This window comes from Camelus dromedarius, chromosome 16, assembly GCF_036321535.1.
Source record: "Camelus dromedarius isolate mCamDro1 chromosome 16, mCamDro1.pat, whole genome shotgun sequence".
In the NCBI taxonomy this organism is placed as follows: domain Eukaryota; kingdom Metazoa; phylum Chordata; class Mammalia; order Artiodactyla; family Camelidae; genus Camelus; species Camelus dromedarius.
The window spans coordinates 38,283,792-38,308,232 of record NC_087451.1 but is presented as its reverse complement, the minus strand read 5'-3'; the positions used below and the strand labels follow the sequence as shown (position 1 = coordinate 38,308,232).

The following is a 24,441-nucleotide window of genomic DNA, read 5'->3' as shown; positions in this document are numbered from 1 at the left end:
CGCAGTACAGAGAGCAAAGAGGTCGTGCTTTTCTCACCAGGTTAGCTTGAGGCTTGTATCTTTAAGGAACCAGGTAGGCTAGTCATTTACCATCGATTCATTACTACGTGCAAAGAATGTTCTAGGCACCGGAAGGACAAAGGAGAACAAATCTGGCCTCTCACCTCAAGGAGCTAATTCATTTTGCAGCCACTGACACAAAGCATCCATGAAGCCCACTTAGTACCCAAGATGACAGATCATCCAATTACAGTCAAAAGATCATCTGCCTTTAGGGAAATCATCTTTCAATTCAGCCCTCAAGAAGTATAAGAACTCCACTGATGCCGACAAGTACATTTTACCAAACTTTTGAAAATGTTCAAGAGATCAGATTATAAAATTGTAAAATACAAGATGGAGAGCAAAAACACGATAGTTAGATTATAATTGTCTTAAATTCAATTTAGTATCATTATGCCCTAATTCTTGTTGCTCTTGTTTTCCTTCTAAGTTGACCAGAAGAAAATGTCCTCACACCAAGGATCTTACCTGCCATCATGCTACCGTTCACCTGCACTTTCAAGGAACCATTCAGAACCTTGACCAGGTTTCTATTCCAAGCTAGAACAACAGACTGTTCCCCCGACACAGCATTCAGCGGGTCTTTAAATAAAACCATTTATTTTCTCATGATGGTCACCAAGTACGTACATATTAAATCTCAGTTTTCAATTTATTATTATTTATTGGGATGTGTTGACGCCTCTGCTGCCTCTACTATCAGGACAGACCCGACTCTTATTCAGCGTTGACTCTGCATTCACAACTCATAGCATTAAAAACTATAATGGTAATAAAAAACAAAGATAAATTCAAGAGAGCTGTTCCAAGACACAGTGTGACTGAGACCACAGGTGCCTTTGGTGAGCTCCTCCCACCTGTTCTGAGCACCCACCCTCCCTGCCTCTTTCCACCAATTCCTGTACCCCTTGCTTAGAGCCCACACTCTAAGGGGCTCTGAGACCCCACCTGAGAGCCACTAACTGGGCACTTTTACCTCCTAGCAGCCCTGTCTCCAATCACACAAGAGAGTCTTCAATACCCAAAAGGATTCATTTTAAGAGTTACTTTTATTACCTAAGCATCCATTTCAAACTATGTCTTGTGCACTTTAAAATATCTATACAGTGTTTCATTCTACAAATGTGGTTCCTTTTAAGAAATTAAAACCACAAAGACCGAGGAAAACGATGAAGTCAGCTATCAGTTATCACCATTCAGGTTTTACCCGGAGATTTTTTCATCACTAATCATACTGCAAATATAATTTAATTTCTTGTAAGTGGCATGGTATGTTTCCATGACCATTTTTTTTCATATTCATCTTAAATGGCAATTTGAAAAAAGAATGTAGTCTACTTGAATGTACAGTACTGATCACTAAATCATTTCCGTTAAAACTGGACATAAAGGATGCTTCCCGTATCTTGCTACTTTAAGCAAAGCAGCAATGGGCAAGTTTATCACGCAAAAATCTTCCATAGTCAAGATTACTTCCTAAAGGATGATTCTCAGAAACTGGGTAAGAGGGTAAAATGACTCAAAATGACGAAGACGGCCATGATAATGGTGCTGACAAAATATTCTAGAGAATCCAAAAAAACGTCACAGAATGAAGTAACATCGATGTTCCCATCAGACTGGAATTTAGTGATGGGAATTCAAGACCCAGCAGCAGAAGGAGAAATACATCAGGCGTTGCAGCACCACTGAACATGCAGTTTCAATGCTTAACTCCAAAAACCCTCAAAGTTTACCAGTCAAGTCTATCGGCAACAGCAGTCTCACCACCTCCCTTTCATTAGCACTTCTCTTGGTTTCCATTAGCACATTCAGCAGGGGTTTTAGAGGATCTGGGTTCACTGCCTGCTTGTGATTGAACTAGAATGGCCTCAATTTTAACGAAGCCTTTCCTGCATATATAAAAAAGGGGGCAGGGCAGGTATTCAATGAGAAAATTTGACCTCAGGAATTTGGAGAATATTGTCAGCAGATACCACAAAACGTGCTTACTTCAAATTAATCTTTCAGAAAATAATACCACATGCCAAAGATCGTTTCAATTTTCAGTCTTTTCTCCCCCTCTGGCAACTAGGGTTCATAATGGGTTGGTTAAAGTGTAAGCACGTAGGAGAAAGAAAGAATCCTGTTAGGAAGCTGCAAACAGTATCAGTGATGACAATAAAAATTGTGTTTCCCCCTGACTACACTAGAAGATAAAAGAAACATCACGAAAAGGCAAAAGCATAAATGAAAACTAAATTTCTGCTTAATCATCCTTCTGCAGAGAAAAACATAAGCATTTTATGTGCAAGGCAGCATCATCTTTTAATAGCTATAGGACACATTACTATTACCCTGCTGCTTCTCGGCTGGAGAAATAGGATTAGTGGCCTAAGCAGGGAGAGCTTAAACTAATTACTCAAGTAGGCAGTCCTAGTGCAAAAAAAAAAAAAGCAGGAAAAAAAAATCCCAGTCTTCCGTGGGTTAAGGAACCTCAGTGATCGAAGGTTGGTCCAGGACTTCAGACCACAATTAACATAAGAGGAAGTAATGCCATTTTTAGCAACATGGATGGACCTGGAGATGATCACACCAGGAGAAGTAAAGACAGAGAAACAAATATCTCAGCCCTTCTATGTGTCATCTAAAAAGTGACACAAATGAACTTATTTATAAAACAGAAAGACTCACCGACGTGGGAAACAACGTTACTCAAGGGGAAAGGAAAGGAGACACAAATTAAAAGTTTGGAATTAGCACATGCAAACTACTATATACGGAACAGATAAACAAGGTCCTACTATACAGCACAGGGAACTATATCCAATAGCCTGTAACGACCTATAATGAAAAATATATATGCATAATGAACCTATAATGAAAGATAAATGTGTAACTGACTCACTAAATACCAGAAACTAATGACATTGTGAATCAAAACTATACTTCAATAAAGAAATTTTTTGAAAGAAACAAAGAGGGGTTTTAATCCTCCATTTTCAAAACAGACTCCAAGTGACAGGTCAGACTTAGGCTGGCTTGAGATAAACAACTTTATCTAGAGTTTCAGAATGGTCACCATACATCTATTTTTTATTCAACAGTATTCAGCAATTGCATTTTAGGCACTGTCTATATAATGATGTAGGACCCACAGCCCGATACAGGGAGCAGAGTATGTGTTGGTTTGGAAGTCAGATACTGATTTTGCAAAAAAAAAAAGAACCCTCTCATGTCTAAAGATGAGTATTAAGTAACTCTAACACAATCTAGAAACAGGCTGTGTTCGTGCCTATGATCCCACCCAAGAGCTCTTTCCACAAAAGAAACTTTCAAGAACTTGATGCCCGAAACGAATTTTTAAGATGGACCACGTGACATGCTTGATGGTAACACCAGCAAAGCTACAAGGGGCCTATTATCTACTTAACACTCTAACTCAGGACAACAGAAAGGCAAGTCTCACTGATACGACAGTTTCCAGCAACTGAGGATGCTTCGAGGCCTGAAGTGAGATCCTAGCATTTGTTTTGAGATTCTGGAAAGAGCCAACCACGGCCGCAAAAACTCAGAGCAAGCCGTGAGAACCTGACACCACTGTAATTCCTTCACTCCAAACATTTTCCACACAGTTTCTGCTGGGGAATTCCTCAGTGCTTTCGTAACACGTCAGAAGGGAAAGCAAACTCCCGTTCTGAATCAGACAGCCCGATTACATCTGTTGTGTAAAGGAAGGGATACTGGTCATCAAATTCAGTGGACAGCCCAGAGGGGAGGTTACCGAGAGCAATTATAAAAATTAAAATAGAGATTATGATCAAAGTGAGCCATCGAAAACGGCTAAGCTTCGCCATGAGGTGAAGATCTGCCTGTATTATACTTAATGGAAAGGATTTCAAAGGTCAGATGTAGGACATGGCCCTTTAACCAGGGGACTTCATTGGTTTAATGCAATCACAGGTACCCAGCTGTTAAAGAGATCTCTTGAGAACACAGCATGAAAACCAAACTACCTTCCCTGCAGCCAGGCCAAGCTGGTTGACAATGTACACCAACTACAATGTCTAACATGATACTAAAAACAGATGACTGAAGGGTCACAGCTAAGAAATACTTCTGAAATATGAAGTGGGTGGATAAAACTATTTCCCCTGAGAAAACAGAGAATGTCCCTCATATACCATATCTACCGCTTCCCTCCTCCCCAAACCCCGATAAATGCACAACTCAAAAGACCAAACTCAAAATGTTCTTTTCCTTCTGGACACCCTTTTCCTCTCCTTTGCTCTAGAGCTGTCCATGGGAATTCGACTACTTTGACAGCATTGCTATTTCAACAACCCGTGGCATGCCAGAGCCCTTCCAGGCTGTCTGCACAACCAGGGGCCTGCTTTGAAAATCCCACCCTGCACACAAGGATGGGTGTCCAGCTGGGGCTCAGGGCGACAAGCGGAGTCCCCCAAAGGGAGCAGTGGGAAGTAAGTAGGAAACAGGGAACTCTACGGCTTGCTCTGAGTTCTGTCGCCTCAGTAGACTGTCTCCAGAATTCTGAGATGGTTCCCAGATGCTGGGATCTCATGTCAGTCCTTCAAGCTATTCATTCCCCAGACCTCTTCCCCTGTGGGCAAAATTCACCGGCTCAGGGTGGGCACCTGAGCTGGCTGGGCCAACCATGCTCTCTGCTGGGAATTCCTGTCAGCATTTGAACCTGGGGGCTGGCACACTCAGGACCCATTTTAGAATGTGGCAAGGAAGTGAAAGAAAGCCCAGTGGCTGTCACAGAGAAGAACGAAGGCAGTTCAGGGAGAGAAGGGGACATGAGCCCCGAGGGACCTCAGGCTCAGCTCCTGGTGCCGTCAGATCCTGGTTCTAAGACCCCTGGCTGCCTGACAGCATTTCCTGTCCTTGACCCCCATCAAGTGCTCTGTGTGCCCTTACATAGCAATTCTACTTCCATGGCTTCAACTGGTTAGAGCAGGCATTTGTTTTTTGTAACCCACATGTCATCATCACATGCTTAATCCTTTAAATGCCAACATCTAATGACTTCTAACCCCAGTAGAAGAGCTTAGAAGACTGTTTCTTTAGCAGCATGTATTAGAATCTATTTGTTTTCAGACTCAAAGTGTTTCATATTTCCCCATAGCCCTTTCTAAGACACGGTCACATGCACAGGAGGAAGTTTAAATAAGGATTAATAGAGTCACTCTCCCTGCCTTAAGCTGAGCTGTTAAAATCTAAAAGCCTTGGGTGAAAGGCTTTACTCACATCTTCAAAATTCAGGAAGAGTCTCTCAGGCTCGAAGCACATACCAAAGGAACAGCCACAACGGTGAGAAAGCTCATTCAAGGCTCAGAAGCAGGGGCACCTAACCTGGCGGGAGTTCCTACCATATGGCCTCTAGCCGTCACCGTCTCGGCCCATTTGCTGGCGCCAACCACAGCCTGAGGGGGGAAATAGGGTGGCGGCGCAGCCTGAGGGGGGGAAATAGGGTGGCGCCGGGACTCTGTGGTTTCCCGGCGGCCAGTAAATCTGGCTGTGCTCCTGCAAACCCCAACCCATTCAACAGACAATGCGGTGACTAGCCCCACCGTGTAGCGGGCTCAGCGCCACGTAGTGGGGAGTATGGGGGTGATTAGGACAGACAGCGCCCACCCAGAGCTTCTTCCATCAAGCATTTACACTTTAGTAAGAGAAAACAGATCCACAGTTAAAATATACTGCAGCGTACGATGAGGTGAGAGAAGCAGGGTCCACTGCAGGACTTCAGAGAAAGAGCTGTCAGTTCCCCCGACTGGGGATGGAGGGAGGGAGGGGAGAAACCAGGACAAACTGTCCTCAGGATGCTCCGAACTTACTTATGGATGCTCATTTACCCATAGTGACCACCCAGCCTTCCAAAGGTAGAAGACAATCTTCCAATACCTTCATTTCATTTTTCTGTTTATTTTTAGGAAGAAGGGGAAGAAACTGTCTCCCCTGCCATCAACCTCCTCTGCTTCTTAAAGGTCCACTGACACCCACCGGAGAAGGAGCCCCGCTTCCCGTCCAGGTTCGCCCCGGGCTGGACGGACCCCTCACTCTGTGCCCACGTGGCTCATTTAGCCATCGGGTCCTGAGCCCTCCCTCTCATTGGAAATGCATGTTGCCTACTGAGCATCCAGGTTTTTCCCCTAGGACCGCTTCAACATGTGCAAAGCCAGTTCCCAACACAGAAAGAAGCAGCGTTATCACAAACTGTCCCATTTGTAACCCGGCTGGGCTGTAAGCAGACTCCTGACAGCACCTGAAAGGCCATCGCTCCAAGGACACTGGCCCGAGCTTTAGTTACAATATCTCTTTTCACTGCCCAGCAGGTGCTCACCCCCCACCTTTCCCCGCACCCAGCTACCGGGTCCTGGGGCGGATTTTTTAACCTCTGTAACTGAAGACCTGAGAGGGCCACGGGACACAGAGCAGTGGCCTAAAAACCATTCGTTTTCAATTCCAGCAGCTACATACAGCTCACTTTTCATGTTTCATACACAGAAGACATGAACGAAGGCCCTAAAAATAAGAGACACGGGAGGCAGCCAGAGAGATACCGAACACCCAATCAGAGCCACGACTGAGGAGGGCACCAGCAGTTTTTGGGAACCAGGCCAAACGCTCTCCTCCTGAGGGAGCAGACTCAGCGCCGGTGCACAGGCAGCAGCCTGGAGACAGTGCAGGAGTGCGGGAGCCGGGCGACCGGGAGGCCCCGGGAAACCCTCCCTGACCCTGCCCTGCCCACGGCCCCCACGCGGGCAAGCCCTTCACAGCCAGACTGAGCAGAGGGCGGTTCACGTGTTCCAGCCACCAGGCCAGGAGGAACATTAAAAGCAGAGGGAGGAGAGAGGGAGCCAAGGATGTGACAGCTTATTTGCCAACCTCTGGACAGCCCTGTACGCACTAAGACAGGTCGGGGGGGGGGGGTGGTTCCTGGGAGCTACCGGCTTCCCATTCCTTTCCCAAGGAGTACGCAACCCTGCCGGATGCAGAGGTGCGTTCAGCCTCACGGGAGAGCGGCAGAAATGCAGCATCGGCGGGAACTCTGCCTCCTCTTCAAAGGTCTCGTGAGAAACACTACAGGCAAACTTTAAATGGAAAGCACAAAAAAAAATCTGCTTCTACAATGCTGCCACAGGTATGACAGTTTATTAGACCGTCCTCTGGACGTTAAAGGGGAATCAAATTACACACAGCAAGAGGGTCAAGTGTTCTCCACTTGATGGAAGCTCCTTTAGAGAAGAAACCTCAGCTCTTCAGGCTTTTTCAGCGGCTGGTGCACTTGGAACACTTCCTAAGAGAAGTTACTGATGCTCTTAGTAACACTGTTACATTCCAAGAGACAAAAATTCCCAACCCCACCCCAGACACATTCTCAGTTAAATGCGACATTAAAAGTTTGCACAAAGTATCTATTTTGGAGACCTGTAATTTTTTTTGACTGAGTAGTTTTGCTTTTCAACTAAGCGGCTGACTAAAGCAGAGAGTAATTTTACAACTCTGTTCTCCACATGTGGATGATTCACTTGCCAGATTATCCTAACTTCAGGCTTCCCACCCCCTCTGCTGTCCAACCTGCTCCGGGGGACATGTCGACTGCCTGCTCTTACAGGCTCAAGTGTGCAAACCAATGTTAACACACCAGAAACAAAAATAAGGGTGCGATGATGCTATGCCCTAAATGCGTTTCTAAGATCAATACAAATCTTGAGTTGTGCATTGTTCTGGACAACTGATACAATTTCTATTAAGTAGGGATTTTAATGTGGTATTTCCAGACTCTTAAATCAGAGTCTGCTTCAAAGCATGAGCCACAGATCTTCAAGGGTCCACGTGGCAAAACTATCTTCCTGATAACAGGTTATCTGCCTTCTTGCCTGTGTTGCCATTTGCCCTGATGCTGTGACAGCAATGGTGATAGTAAGACGGCTGGTACCTTAGCGTGAATCAAGGCAGCAGCCCCGTGCTGCGCTAACGGGCGTGACACTCTATCCTACCATCAACTCACAGGTTGTTCTTTCTAACGCCAGTTTCATATTTAAGAATGTCTTGATGAAGCATTAAAAATTCGATGATAATACCCTAGTGTGACGCACCAGGCACTTGATCCTCACTCTGCATGTGATGGTTGTCACATCACCTCGTTTCAGGCAACACCACTTTTACTTGAAACAACTACCAAACTACGGTTATCCAGACTTGGATACTTGGCAGATACCTCCTTGAAAATGGAGTGAGCCTGCCACTTGGGGGGTAATAACTAACAGTGTTTATTGCCAATGATAAAAGTCAAGCTTTCAAGTGAAAAACAGTTTTAGAAAACTCACATCTGCCATGAGCCTGACAGCCTCCTCACACCTAAAGGGGTTTTGATCAGACTGATGGTAATGTTAACTAATTTTGGGTTTTTTTTATATAATGAAATACATCAACGCTTAAAAGATTTGCAAGACTAAGTGAAGTAGCATTCTCCAAACCAAAGAATGAGGTCACAGGCGTTTCAAAGAGCCATTCAACACTTGATGCCGATGGACACAGGTGACCTGTTTCATATGCTGTACTGCAACTAACTTTTAAGAACTTGCCAACCATGAATATTAAAGAACAACGTCTCCAGTTATCTGAGAAGGCTGTTAAAATACTCTTCCGTTTTACACTTCACATGTTTGACGTGCACTTCCAACGCGACATTTCACAACACACTGAAAGCCAAATCAACTGAGTCCAAATGTGTTTCATGGAGGCAGAAGCAGACGTTAGAGGAACTTCCAATGTGGAACACTTCTAAATTTTGTTTTGAAAAATGTGATCCTTTTTCATAAAATTACGTGATTTATGTCAGCATATAAAGGGCTTATCATTGTTATTTGTTATAAACAGAATTCTGTTTATTCTGTTATTCTGTTTAATTCATCATTTTTAACTTCTAAGTTATCATTTTTAATGTCTAATATTGGTAGATAAAACCCACCTAAATAAAAGCTCTTTGGAGCCCCCCTGCAATTTTTTAGTACCACTTTAGGGGTTCCTAAGACCTAAAGGTGTAAGAACTATGACCTTAATGTAACTTATATCAAAAAACTCAAAGTCAGTTCTTGTTTAATATTTCTAAATAAAAATGCTGTTCTGGTATCGTAAGACAGACATGATATTTCTTAAAAGCTCAACTTTAATGTGTACTTTGCTCTTATCTCTTAAGAGTCTGTCCTTTTTCTACTAAAACCAACCCAACAATTCATCTTTTACTGGCATTCACTTAGTTATCCATTCACAATGTAATTATTCAGTCCTTTCAAAATGATCCCAGAAATGTAGCAACTCTGCTCTCGGGGAGCTTAAATTCCAATGCCATTCATCCACCTGTCTCACTCAATAAAATTAACCAAGCACTATACTTGGCCTTCTCACAATCACAACACTGATACACCTGATGGAATTGCTTGTGGGGGCTATGAATTTTCAGATGTTCAATTTTTGCTCATTTCCAAATTTCTTTGGAGTTTAGAGAGATCTTCAACCTAAATTTGCAGGCTATTGTTATATTTGTTTTTCCTGTCCACAATTTCATAATAAAAGATAAAATTTCCTAAGAGGAAGACATCAGTTGACTATCAGAAGGACTGTGGTCCATTCAGCTACTCCTGACGCTTTCTCCTTTTTTTCATGGTAGAGGAGAGGTCCCCTGCCCAGCAGCTCCGGGGAAAGCCAGCCTCTAGTTTTAGGAGGGGGACCTAGAAACCACCCATCTGTGCTAAGAGAAGTGGAGGTTCCCCTACTTGGCAAGGTGATCCAAGATGGCAAGGGTTTTCCTTGTCATCAGGCAAGTGACACCATACATAAACCTTACTCTGCAAGTCATTAAAGCAAGATTCCAGGGAAGACTGAAAGGTAACTGTCCATTAGTCACACAGGCTGAACATAAATGAGTGCTTCAAAAATCCAACATTTTAACGAACTTTTTCAATCACAGCCTTAAAAAAAAAAAAAAAAAAAAAACCAAAGGCACTACCACAAACCTAAGAACTGGCTAGAAAACTAGTGAGGGAGGTGAGGACAGTCACACAAATCTCAAATCTGACTTGGGTATAGTAATTCTGTGAATCTCAGAATCTCAGTATTCTGTTTCTAAAGCAAGAAGAAGAGTTCCAAGGTATAAGAGTTCCTAATAAAATTCAGACAGAGAATAAAAAAGGGCATTTAATCCTACTCCTGGGGATATATATCCAGAGGGAACCTTAATTCAAAAAGATACATGCAACCCAATGTTCACAGCATCACTATTTACAATAGCCAAGACATGGAAACAACCTAAATGTACACCGACAGATGACTGGATGAAGAATCTGTGGTATAGCTATACAATGGAATAGTACTCGGCCATAAAAAAGAATAAAACAATGCCACTTACAGCAACATGGATGGATCTGGAGATTGTCATTCTCATTCTAAGTAAGCCAGAAAGAGAAAGAAAAATACCATATGACATCGCTCATATGTGGAATCTAAAAACTAAAAACAAACAAACAAACAAAAACTAAAAAAACTTATTTACAAAACAGAAAGACACTCAAATATAGAAAACAAACTTACGGTTTCCAGAGGAGAAGGGAGTGGGAAGGGATAAACTGGGAGTTGAAGATTTGCAGAAACGATTATATATAAAATGGATAAACAAGTTTATACTGTATAGCACAGAGAACTATATTTAATATCTTGTAGAAATATGGTGAAAAATATGAAAACAAATATATGTATGGTCATGTGTTACTGAAGCACTATGCTGCACACCGGAAGTTGACACAACATTGTAAACTGATTATACTTCAATAAAATATATACTCAAAATAAAAATATATATATATACTTCAATATATACACATATATATACACACAAACACACATATAAAAAAGGACACTTAGTTTACAGAAGAGATAGGAAATAAGTTAAAAGGGGTAATCTTACTCTAGGCAATTGCAGGGTCACTACATGAGAGAGACTAGAACAGACTGCAGGATGCTTAACTGATATTTTCAGTAAAGATCTGAGTATAAAACAATAAAATACAAAGAACAGATATCACTTCTATCAACAGGACTTGTCAATGCAGTGGAAAGCAGTGTGATTGGAGTCAAACAGACAATTCAAATCCCAGTCCTGCCACTTACTACCCACCATTAACTTACATTTTCTAAGCCTGCTTCCTCATCTGTAAAATGGGAATGCCAATACCAATCTCATAGGGATAATGATGTAAGATACCTAGCACAGGGATATGCTAATGTTACTATTCAAAAGGCTAAGCAGGGTATGAAAAAATTTTTTAAGTAACCTAATAACTGCTAAAGGAATTAAGAGGTAGATCACTGGGCTTCCATGGTCAGGGAAGACATCCTAAAAAAAAAAAATATATATGGCACTTAGGAGTGGTTCAAACTCCCTCTTTCAAAGCTGAACAGGAAATTTCCACTCATTGGTATTGTTCCTGGGCTTCACGAGTCCATGACAAGCATTTATTGAACAGTCATTGTGAGGAATACTTAGTGGTTCTTAACCTTTCTGCGTCATGGCTCTCCCCTGAGAGTCTAATGAAAGATCACAGAAGGAACTTCTCCCCAGAAAATGCTGATGATTTTTTATTCTAAGTTAGGGAGGGAGAGGCCCCTGGAAGCACATTCATGGACCCTAAAGACATACAATGCTAAACATTAAGAGGCTACTGATTTTAAAACAAAGCCCAAGGTCACCTGGTCCAGCTTCATGAGTCAGATGGACAATCAGGCTCCCCTTCCATCATGTCTTATCTCGGGGAATGACACCACCATTACCCTATCGCAAGCTCAGAATCCAGGAACCACCCTGGACACTCCCCGCTCCATATCTAGTCTTCCACTAAGTCTTGTCCGTTTTTCAAGTGTGGCCTCTTATTTCCACCTCTACTGCCACCTCCTCTATCCAAGTCACCATCATCCTTTGGCAGGATTGCTTCAGTTGTACTGTAATTGGTCCTTCCATATTCCCTCTGGCTGGGTGTAGAACATAATACACAGCCAATGGTCAGTATGATAAGACAGTATTACCTCTCTACTCACCACAGTTTTGGAAATTAAGAGTACAAAAATTTATTCATATCCCTAACACTCAAAATGATCTTTGAACATTTTGGCATTTTTTAAAATAAATTCAAGAACTTATACAATGGAGAGAAGGACATATGCCAAAATAAACCAACTCAAACAGGAGTACATGGAAACATCATTAACATTAGTCAAGGACCACGTGAGGTATCTGTGTACATGGATGGATTGGTTAGGTGGACAGAGACAGATAAAATTTTATAAAATGAGATATTCAATGTGCTAATTCATTTTTATGTATTAAATTTAAATTTGCTTGTCTGTATCAAAACAATTTTTTGTGTGTGATTTTGTTTGAGAAGATCAAAAATGTTAAAAAATTGAGTTCCTTTTTTCAAGGACGTCCTTCAGTTTTAAGCAGAATCGGTTAGCTCTCCTTTGAAAGGCATGGACATCAGCATGCTAACACTTCCTTTCATTTTTAATTTTCACCTCCAGATTGTCCTTTAGTTACATTATGCTTATAGTATCTCGCTCTGTACCTTTAAAATTCTGTCCTGTACTCATAATTCCCTTCATTGTTTGGCACTAGTTCTACCTACATGTAAATAGGTTCAGATGCTCACCCCACCTCCCACAATATCTTCATCTCCAAATTCCTTGTTTTCATTCAGTTTTTAATTGGATGGGTTTCAGCACTCCCTTAGAAGTAGGGCCACAATTGATTTGCCCAGTGCCACACCCATTGGATCCTGCATATAATAGGTGGTCCAGAAAACATCTGTTCAATGGTGGAATTTATAACCACAAAACAGTCTGAAAATAGCTTACAATCTATTAAACCACATATATCATATCTGTGGCCCATATGATAATCCTGACTCTTGAATTCCTTGTCCAAGAGTCAAAAAAAGCAATACACTAGACATGTGTTACAATGATACAAGTCACCTTCCTGTTTGAGATGTTCCCTTAATAAACTGCAGTAACATGCAAGGTGGCTTAAAAAAAAATTTAGGGCAACATGCAAAAGATATTCATTCACGCAAGAAATACTCAGAAGATAACGAGGTCAAGTTCAGTCTCAAATTCCAAGCTAACACCACCCTGTGCTAGGATCATCCTGGCACAATCAAATTATCTAGTTAATCATTTGTGACTGATTACCATTCTTAACTCATCTCACCCAAACCATTCCTTCCTTGTGTGTACTTCTCCAAATTCCAAAGCTATTTCTAGTTGTTTTAAGTATTTAGCCTTCAGCAAGCTTCTTCCAAGGGGAGAGATTCAGAATTAAGCACTCACAATGCAAAGCACATCTCCCCACCTCGTAAGAATCACAGCCCACATTTCAAAACATGCCTCGCTCAACTCTGGGCCTCTAAAAGGGTAACTCATTCAAAACACAGATGTTAAATTCTTAAAAACTGCTTAATACCTATCAGAATTTGCACCTTCAATAGTTATTGCAGGAAAAAAAAAACGTGACTGTGATCCGACAGACTGAAACCGAATTTGAAAAGCTTGCTTAATATTTACCGTCTGCTGCCAACAAGCAGGAGTCACATGAAGAAACTGGGAGGTCTGGCCATCTCCCAGAACTTTTTTATTAAAGAGTAAGGAAGCTAGCAGCTTCTGGACAGAGATCTGGGACCAGCCAAAAAAAAAAAAAAAAAAAAAAAAAGGTTCAGCAAGGTGTTGGGACGTCTGTGGTTTGTCTTTCCAAAAAAAAGTAAAGAATTACAAAGATCCATGCAGGTGCTTTTTCAGATCTGTAACAGGGCATCTATCCTTTCTGCAGGCACAGACGATTTAAGGACTTGATTGCCTGCCCTCCTCTGACCCCAGACTCCAGACACTGGACCTTGTGACAGGAACTGTCAGGTTCCTCCTGGGCCCTGTGGGACCGTGAATGGTCCCTTACCTGAACTGCCAAATAATTTGAGAATGCCTTCTGGCCTGACAGCACACAACTGCTCTCCCAATGATGAATACGAATGACTTCTGCATAAGGGATTTCTGAGATATCCAAATTCAATTAGGCTTCGCCTGCTTTGAACAGACAACAGCACCCAATTGTGACATTTTTCTTTGCCCTCCACTGACCATGTTAAAGACCCTAATATTTATGCTTTAATTTTTCTCCTCTCTCCGAATGTCATTTATGCACTCCCATCCTCAAGAGATGAAGAAGCCGCAGTTATACTCAGGCCTAATTCATCTTGTGGACAGAAGCAGCATGTCTCTGCTGACCCGTCTGCTACGAGAGCCTCTGGAACATTCAGTCACAACCTAAACCAAACAGGGACCTCGTTCTCACAAACTACATTTGCCACTGCCAACACCAGGATTCCCCCGTACCTCGCCAAAGGCCAACCTAGTCTAGTTCCCTGAGGCCCTGGTAATTGTTTGCCATTAACTGAGATTATCTTCAAGCAAAAAGTCCATGGTTTTTGTCTAAGCAATTGTCTAATACAAGATATTATGGTGTGTAGCTTGCCTGTAAGGCTTAAACGTCTTTCGTGACCCCAGAGAGTTTAATGCAATTCACAAACAAGATGAAAGTGTGTTTAGCACAGAACTAATCCATACCTTTTTAACCCAAAATGGTCCTTCCTGTTAAGCCCAGAACTAAAGTGCACATCAAATGCTAAGGCTTACACTTTATAATTCAGACCTCTCGCTTTCACTTCTATTACATAATTTTATAAAAGCATTTGAAAACCTGACTAAGCATGCATTCATATCAAAATTGGCAGGTTCCAAGATGGACTCTTACTTTTGGGTTATTGTGTTACTTTGGGGAACTTTCTAGTTTGAAGACCTAAGTTAACATCAGGCTATTTCCATAAAATCTTTTTGTCCTTTTTGGTGGCCTTCAGAGGCAAGCTGCCACTCTTTGCTCAGTAACTGGAAGAAATAAGATAGGGTTTGGGGTTTTAAGGCAGCAAAAGGAAACAGCTTCTATTTAAAGGTCTTTGAGGGGAAGAGAAAGGAGTCGAGGAAAAACAAGATTCCGGAGTTTACAGTTCTTTAGACGTACTCCAGAGCAGCTGTTATATTTCTTTCTAAGTTCCCCTCAAGTAGCAATGACAAAACAATATTAGGTTTTGAAGCAACAGAATAGAAACAAAAAATTCCTTTAAAGGAATGGTTTTTCAATAATTCTAGGAAAACAGTAGGAGCCATATAAGACTTTTTTTTAAGCGTAAGCTGAAGTTCAATTTGTTAGCTTCGAAGTGGTTTGTTAAAAAAAAAACTAAGTGGAAGCTTAAGAAATTTGGGTTTTTACAAGAGAATCTATTTTTCTTTTCAGACACTCCATTTTCAGGAGGCCCAATTTTAAAAGATGAATTAAGTACTGGGGCAAACACACATCGGGGACCACAGTGCTAGCTCCCTAAGGCAGTGATGAAGGAAGTACCTTCTGGGGACTTTATAACACTCTAAGATCACAACTCCAGACGTAAGTGTTGCAAGTCAGCTTCAAAACCCCCAGCCATCCCTCCCTCTCCACTGATACTATTACAGTAACTGTGGTAAGTTCTGTATCTGTTCCACTCCTTTTACTGCTAGAGTTATCGGAATCAAAACGGTCATCTACCTCCCAGCCTATCTTTCTTTCCAACACACAGGCACAAACTCTTCCACAGATGCCTAAGGAATACCTGCAAGACAGACCAGCCTGACTGAGCACTGTGGCAATTACCGCCTCATAAAGCTCAAACGACAGCACGGCTAGACCAGTGAGCCTAGGATGGTGGCCACAAGTATGTCCTTTTCCTTTCCTTCTATTTCCCTGAGATCAGGAGACATTTCCAAATGCAGTAACCCAACGGCCTGGTGAATTTGTTTGCTATCTACAACCACAACTGACCAGAAATAGTTGTCGGTGTCTGAGAACCAGCTGTAAGAAACCTCTGCCAGGAAGAGCCAATTAAAATTAAAAAAAAAAAACAAAAAACTTGATCGTTGGTTAATAGTCCATTCTACAAAATGTTTTCCCCTTCTTCCTACTGCAGCCTCCTCAAAACACTGTCAAAGCCCCGAAGCAGCTGCAGAATCTTGGTTCGTGTATATTTAAAAAATCTAATCTATAAGACAGCTCTGAACAACTCCAAACCCCATCTGTTTAAAATGAGTGGGGGGAAGTGGTACGCCCTTAGCATACCAAATTTGCTTATTGAACAGCTGCATCATGAAAATAATCCTAGAAGTCAAGAAAACCAATACGAGGAACATATAAAGCCCTGGCAGGTGCTCTCAGTGCCAGCCTTTGCTCATCCTCTCCCCTGGAGGATAACAATTTAGTATAAATTGTTATAAATTTAGTATAAATTTTACTATAAAGCAACATTAGTTGCTTATGCTAATATGCAGAGTGTGGTTTGCAGCCAAAGTGGGCTTTTTACATAGTAAGTCCAAACAGCCAGTTCTGAAGTCTTCAGTTTAGAGCCAGGCAAGTTTGGTCAGTGACCAAAGAAAGCCAATGTTTTCTAGTGATTGCAACCCACACCTGGCAGCCCTAGGACTGATGCCAATTCCAAACCTCCCTGAACAGAAGGTGAAGTGTGAGGCTGGGTTAACAGCAGCTCCCCAGAGGACTTTTCAAATGCCTAAGGACATCTTTCAAGAAGAACTGGACAGTCTGCTGGAGGAATTCACAGACAGGGTTAAAACTACCTCTCCAAGAGCAAGTCACCTGTCACAACTGAGACTTTGAGAAAAAAAGATTTCCAGGTTAAAAAATACCAAAAACAAATAGGTATCTATGCTTTTTACACATTGTAGCAACAAGAATTTAAAGACTTTTGGCTTCATGGAAAGGCAAAAAAAGTCATTAGTCATGGGCTAAAGCTTCTGCAATTAGGATTTCTCCCAGTAATCCACTGCATCAAGCTCTTTAATGCCTAAAGTCAAAAGGCCAATGCCAACTTTTCTGGTAAATTTCCCCTAACAAAAGACATTGAGGTATATTAGAAAGAGATTGGGTTTCATTATCAGTTCACGCAGGTTTAAATCCTTGGTCCACCACAAACAGTTGTTCTTCGAACTTGGACAAGTTACTTATCTCTTAAAGAGGTGGTTTCCTAGCTTGTAAAGTGGGCCAAAAAATCTTCAGATTGCAAGGATGAAGTTACACGGAAGGACGCTTGGTCGTCGGAGACAGCTAATGGTTTATACTCCTTTCTCATCCCCTTACCTCTCATCCTTTCCAAGCCCCCAAACATCTTGGGGTTCCCCATAGCCTCATCCCCCAATCTGCTTCCCTTCCTCCCAAGATTTGTGAGTGTGACTTTGCAGAGGAAGTGAAAATGATGATCTATTCTAATTAAACAGATTCTTATAAACAAAGTGGACCTACACATCAGAGTCAAACTTAGGAAGAAGGGCAACAAATGACCTAATCTCAGATTTCATACCAAGACCCAACCAGGATCCAAGGGATCTCGCACTTTCCCGAAATAAGTGCATTGTAAGCACAGATCAGAGCTTGAAGAACGTGGGCAGTAGAGACAGACTTCAGAGCTGAGTGACCCAGCTCAAGCACACAGCCCTTGACAGGAACGGACTGCATGATGCAGCCCATGCTGACCTAGCCCCAAGCACAAATGCCGGCTGGAGACTTGGCCGGCCCTCACGACTGACTCCATCCCACACTGCAGACAAGAGGTGGTCACGGGCAGTGGGGCTGTCTCCTCCCAACTCTTCTACGTGCAGGGTCCTTCCTACAAAAGACGGTCGAAATAAGTCACAAAGTTACTTGGGGCTGGGGGCAGGGGAGGGGGAGGGTGCACAAATGGACCTGAGAAGGGTAAATAATTACAATGTATGTAAATGGCAAAAGGTTAGTAGTTTATAAAGCAACAGTAATCAAAACGGTACGGTACTGGCACAAAAACAGATACACAGATCAGTGGAATAGGACAGAGAGCCCAGAAATAAACCCACATCCCTATGGTCAATTAATCTACAACAAAGGAGGCAAGATTATACAACGGAGAAAAGACAGTCTCTTCAATAAGTGGTGCTGGGAAAACTGGACAGCTACCTGTAAAAGACTGAAATTAGAACATTCTCTAGCACCATATACAAAAATAAACTCAGAATAGACTTAAATATAAGACTGGATACTATAAAACTCCTAGAGGAAAACATAGGCAGATCACTGACAAATTTCAGTGATTTTTTTTTCCAACCAGCTCCTAGGGTAACAAATAAGAGCAAAAATAAACAAATGAGCCCTAAACTTAAAAGCTTTTGCACAGCAAAGGAAATCATAAACAAAATAAAAAGACAACCTACAGAGTGGGACAGAATGGGAGAAAATATTTGCAAATGACATGACTGACAAGAGACTAATTTCAAAAATACACAAGTTCATACAACTTAATAGAAAAAAAAAACAATCAAAAAATGGGCAGAAGACATAAATAAGACATTTCTCCAAAGAAGACATCAGATGGTCAACAGGCCCATGAAAAGATGCTCAATACCACCAATTATTAGAGAAAGGTAAGTCAAAACTACAATGAGGTATCATCTCACACCAGTCAAAGTGGCCATCATTAAAAAGTCTACAAATTATACTGCAGAGGGTGTGAAGAAAAAGGAACCCTCCTACACTGTTGGTGGGAATCTAAATTGGTGCAACCACTTTAGAGAATAGTATGCACAGTCCTTAAAAAAACTAAACACAGACTTACCATGTGATCTAGCAGTCCCATTCCTGGGCACATATCCTGAGAAAAACTAATTTGAAAAGACACATGCACCCCAATGTTCATGGCAGCACTATTAACAGCCAAGACATGGAAACAACCTAAATGTCCATCAACAGATGACGGGATAAAGAAGCTATGGTGTGTGCACATGTATGTGTATACACACACACACACACACACACTGGAATACTGCTCAGCCATAAAAAGAATGAAATAATGCCATTTCCAGCAACATGGATGGATCTAGAGATTATCATATTGAGTGAAGTAAGTCAGACAAAGAAAGACAAATACCCTATGGTACTCACATGTGGAATCTTAAAAAAAAAAAAAAGACAAATTCTATTTACAAACCAAAATCAGACTCATGGACATAGAAAACAAACTATGGTTACCAAAGGCAAAACGGTGGGGAGGGATAAATTAGCGGTTGGGGATTAACAGACACATTACCATATATAAAATAGATAAACAAGGACCTACTGTAGAGCACGGGGAATTACATTTAACTTTTTGTAATATCAATGGAAAAGAATCTGAAAAGAATATATATGTATGTATACGTATAACTGAATCACTCTGCTGTACACCTGAAACACTGTAGATCAACTACAGTTCAATAAGATTTTTTTTTTTAATGTTAGTTTACTATGTAAAGGGTATTTAAAAAGAAGGTAACGTGCTGATATGGATCAAAAGCCTTAAGGGCCATACCATGCAGCCTAATTACCTCACATCTAGAAACTGATAGTATCTGTAAAGATAAAACTGATACACAACGATATTATTTACAAAACTGCTCAGATTAGTGAAAAATGGAACAAGGTTGTTGCCCAAAGAAAACGGAAAAAGTTTCCATATAATGGAATATTATATCTATGTTTTCAAAGAATATTTAATGTGGGAAATGATCACAATGTATTCTCTTAAATTGTAGTATCTTGTACATAGCATACAATTTACCATCTTAACCATTTAAATGTACAGTTCTGTAACATTAACTTCATTCACATCGTTGTGCAAACACCACTACCATCCAACTCCAGAACTCTTTCATCTTCCTCAACTGAAACTACCTTTAACCACTAACTCCCCGTTCCCCATCCCCTTGGAAACCACCATTCTACTTCGTCTCTACGAAGCTGACTACTCTAGGTACCTCATATAAGTGGAATCATGGTGCCTTCTATGGAGACTGGCTTACTGCACTTAGCATAATGCCCTGAGCTGAAGCAGGGAAGGTCCCTGCATGATACGTGGTCTCCTCCCCAGCTTCTGGAGGAGGCAGCCTTAGGTTCTACATGCTGACTTGCAATAGACGTGCACGGTGAAGGAGGTGCAGACAGATTTGGGGATTAACATACTGCCGTGACACGCAACCTTCACAATCCTGACCCAGTGCAATGAAAGCATGAAGACAGTAAACACAGAATGTGGCACCAACCACACGGGAGAGAATAAATGTATATGGGAGTCTTCAGAGGTTAAAGAGAGGAGATGCATAGGGGTCTGATTTATACTTAAGCTCAGAAAAATGAATCAAGGTCAAGGGAAAGGTTGGAAGGACAGAAAGCAACCCAAACTGAGGCTGTCAAAATACAGACATGACAGTCGGACACCCAACCTCTCTTCCCCGATAGCTCACTGCCTCCAGGACTCAGGTTAAGATCCCAGATTATTCTGATATCCCACACCTGTCTATCACCCCAAAAGCACTCAAGAACAACTTATCTTCAGGTCTGTTTTCAGCAGCAGCATCCTAGACACACCCCCGTGTTAATTTATAGAGCTGCTTCAGGGATTAAAAATGCAAAGCAGTTAACTAAACAAATTTCTTAAGAAGAGAACAGAAGTTAACGGTCCTAGAGTAGAAAGAGTGAAGGCACAAGCAGGCTGTGCCTCCTTCATTCAGACCAGGATCCCCACAGAGTTGGAAGCCGTTAATCCTACCACCAGTCTCACCCACACACACAGATGCGTCCAAAGTCATTTTCCCTGTTGCTGTTTTAAAGTCCGTCTTAACGTATTTATGAAATTCCGTAATCTAGTTAATGCCAGAGCATGTGATCCTCCAAATATCCCTTCTTCTGCAATCATGCTGATACCCTCTTAACAAAATACATGTAAATGGAGTTCAGACTCTAACAGAATATTTTAGCTTAATAAAAAAATAATTCTAGCTTAATAAAATCTCTCTCAAACACCGACAAAGGCTCCCTTGCTCACTGATCCGTTTTATCTCTGATAGGATGAGGAGATATCACAGCCGTATGACAAAAGAAAATTAAGTCCTTTTACTGATAAATACAAATGTCCTGGCTGAGTAAATAAAGGCAAAAGGGTGATGGTTGGGGTTCCTGCCTCCCTGAGTCACGTACAAGTTCATTATCATCTGAGAACAGCTTATCTTCCCAGATGTTTCCTTCTGTATTAATACCCAAGAGAGATGGAGAGAGAGGGGATCAAAACAAGATCCAGTTCAATGAAGACTGGGTGTTGGATGAAAATTTAAGAATTAAAAAACTCAATTTTGAAAAAAAAAATGCTGATCGGTTGAAAGAGACATTTCTAGGGAGCCATAACCTCAAGGACAGCGCACAGAAAGACAAACTACCCTGATGAGCACCAGGATGCATTTAAACTGAACAGTCCTCAGTAACTGCTCAGAGAGCTGCTGTCTCCTTTATGTTCTGCCCCAGGGCAACCAAGTTCCGGCCCCAAGAGCTCGTCAACCCAGCTGTTGTCTGTAAACCTGACCCTACCCACAGCAACTGGTCCTCCTCTTCCCTTGGCTTTCCTACACCACAGTCCCTGGGCTCTGTTCCTGCCCCCACCCCCACTCCTTCCCCTTCTGCAGACTCACTCTCATCTGATGGGCAGCGTTCCACCACGCTGACTGCACTTGCTTGGTTCCCTCTCTCTGGGAACGCTGCTCTCAGCCATTCAACCATTTCCACCTGTGAGATGACTCACATCTGCCCCTCCCCAGCTCTGGCCTCTCTCTCGGTCTCAGTGCCTGCATCCAGCTGCCTTCCCGACTTTCCTCTCCTCCTCTGGAGATCTCTAAGGCACCTCTCATTCAACAGGTTCAAAACCGTGTGCTCTTCCCTGAAACCCGGTCTTCTAGCTCATCACAGTGAACGTCACCACTGCCCATTCCACTGACACCTGCTCCTCCCTCCCACATCCAATTCATTCACAGTGGTGTCCAGCCGGTTTCACCTCCTAAAGAGACCCTGGGTTTGTCAACACCTCTCCACCACCTCCTCAGTTTCAGGAACCCAGTCTCACTAGAGTGAGGGCTGCGCCTCCCAGTAAGCTGCCCCATCCACTCTCGCCCACGTCGAATTAGCTCTCCATATAACAGCACATGCAATTCTAATCAGGCTACCTCCTTCCTTAACCTGTGATGGATCCCCATGGCTCTTAGGCCAAAGGACTGAAATCCTTACCATGGTCTAAGACCCCTGCCTACCTCTCCAGCCTTCTCTCACCTGGTGCTACTTCTCATTCAAAACCCTCCAGTAACTAAGGACCACTTTTGGTTCCTGGAACAGACAGGGCCCCACTTTGCACGTGCTGGCTGCTTTACCCAGAAGGCTCTTCCTTTTTCCTTCACCCAGATAACTCCTCTCCACACTCTTTATAGCTCAAGTACTTCCTTAGGTGAGCTCTTTCCTGACACCGCCCCCACCCCCGTTTAAGTTAGACGCCTCTTCTTGCCACCCACTGCCGAAGTCCTCTGGCCTTTCCTGCACAATTCCATGAGCTGTCCATGGTTGTCTGTCCACATTATGACTCGGTTAGTGGCTGGGTCCATTACTAGAGGGATCAGAGCAGAGTCTGGTTTGTTTGTATCTCCAGCGTTAAGATACCCTGCCTGGCAGATGGAGCGGTGGTAAGTCTCTATTGAGTAAACAGTCACCTAAAACTTTAGACTTCATTTTGAGAGGATTCTCCCAAGCTTGTAAGACTAAATATTCAACTATGTGATGACTTCCATTTCCAAAATCACGAGGCAAGAGGAGGCATAAGGACAGAGCAGAAAGGATGAACTGAAATAGAGAATGAGGGCACGTGGATAGAGGACATAAGTTGACAGATCTGACTTCAAGTATATGGAACTTAAAGAAATGACACAAACATAGGAATATTTTTCAATCAACTGGTTATCAGAAGTAAAAGAAAGTATGATCTGATACCATTTTCAACAAATCTCCCCTTCATCAAACTTTAGAATATCAAGAATTTACAGACAGTGATAAACTAGAGGCCCACCTAAATAGAAACCCAAAAAATGAATCCAGTGAACACCTGTAAGTACACACTGCCCATTCTGAGGGAAGCTGAGGTTGTGATGGCCAGACACCACCCAACTCTGGCTAAGCTCAACATAATGGATCTCAGCAGCTCAGAAGAATGGACAGGGAAGACATACAGCAAACACAATTAACTAACTTGTTTCCATCCTCAGATTAGGACAGAAGAAGGTTGCTCTTAGAAAGCGAAGTGACTGAATTATTTTCGACATAAACTTGTTCTGTGTATCTTTGAAACCTCCTCAATGCAGTTTGCTAGGCTTGGCTGCACTTGTTTTATAGCATCATTATATACCATCAGGATATAAGACAGGAAATTAAAGAGCGTGTTCTCTTCCATGTTTTATCATGAAGGATGGTGAGGCAGCAGGGAGGGAAGACGACATCGGGACCCACCGTGTAAAATCAGGGGGCTGTGTTTTCTAAAATATACAAACCCATGAAGAATTTACCTTTCAAAACCTCTTTGGGTGAAGCATCACCAAAATCCATGTGGGGATGAAAAGAAGCAAGTGAACCTACCATCAAGATCCATGTTCCAGTATAAACCTAACCACAACCCCAACCCTAACCCTAAACCCTAACCCTAAACCTAACCCAAATCCTAACCCTAAACCTAACCCTAACCCCAACCCTAAACCCCAACCTCAACTCCAACCCTAACCCCAACCCTAACCCCAACCCTAACCCTAAACCCTAACCCCAACCAATCACTTGGTTGTATGATTCAGGCAACACTTGACAGGTGATAAAACCACCTTTCTTATTTAAGACATCTCCAGGTTATCTATGTAAAATGTTCAACCCTGGGCCATAACACAAAGGCCATGGTGAATAAATGTTAGGTACCATTATTCCCAGCAGCTAGCACAGTGCCTGGTAGACAATATGTACTGAACATAAAATCAAATGAGGAGATAGAGGGCAGTCAGCCATAGATGGAGACCTTCGAGCCTTTTAACATCAACCGTAAAACCTGAAACGTCTCAAAGGCCAGCTTTTTTTTTTTTTTTTTAAAGGGGGGAAAGGAGAGACAGGATGAGAGACAGTAATGGAAATTTTAAAGGTCAAATTTGCACAAATAGGATTTGGGCATGCAAAAGCATGCAGTCCTATAAACTCTAAGTAATCCTAGGGCTCTATCTAGCTCAAAGGATTGTAAGCAAGCTCTCAAAAAAAAAAAAAAGGAAAAAAAATCCCAACTACCCACCCTTTAGGGCTTTTCTCATCTCCCTTCACTGTTCTCAGAT

The 24,441-nt window shown here is 42.2% G+C and overlaps 1 protein-coding gene across 2 annotated transcripts in view; it reads right to left on the bottom strand.

Annotated features, from left to right (window-relative positions):
• Positions 1 to 24,441, bottom strand: part of PRKCA (protein kinase C alpha) — a 360,615-nt gene that overhangs the window by 318,824 nt on the left and 17,350 nt on the right. The window contains exon 1 of one of the 2 annotated variants that reach the window (XM_064495637.1): positions 10,481 to 10,500. The exons of the other annotated variant lie outside the window; for it this stretch is intronic. The gene's annotated coding sequence lies outside the window, so the exon portion shown is untranslated. Of the gene's footprint in view, positions 1 to 10,480; positions 10,501 to 24,441 lie in introns of those variants that run through there. 2 annotated transcript variants of the gene reach the window in all.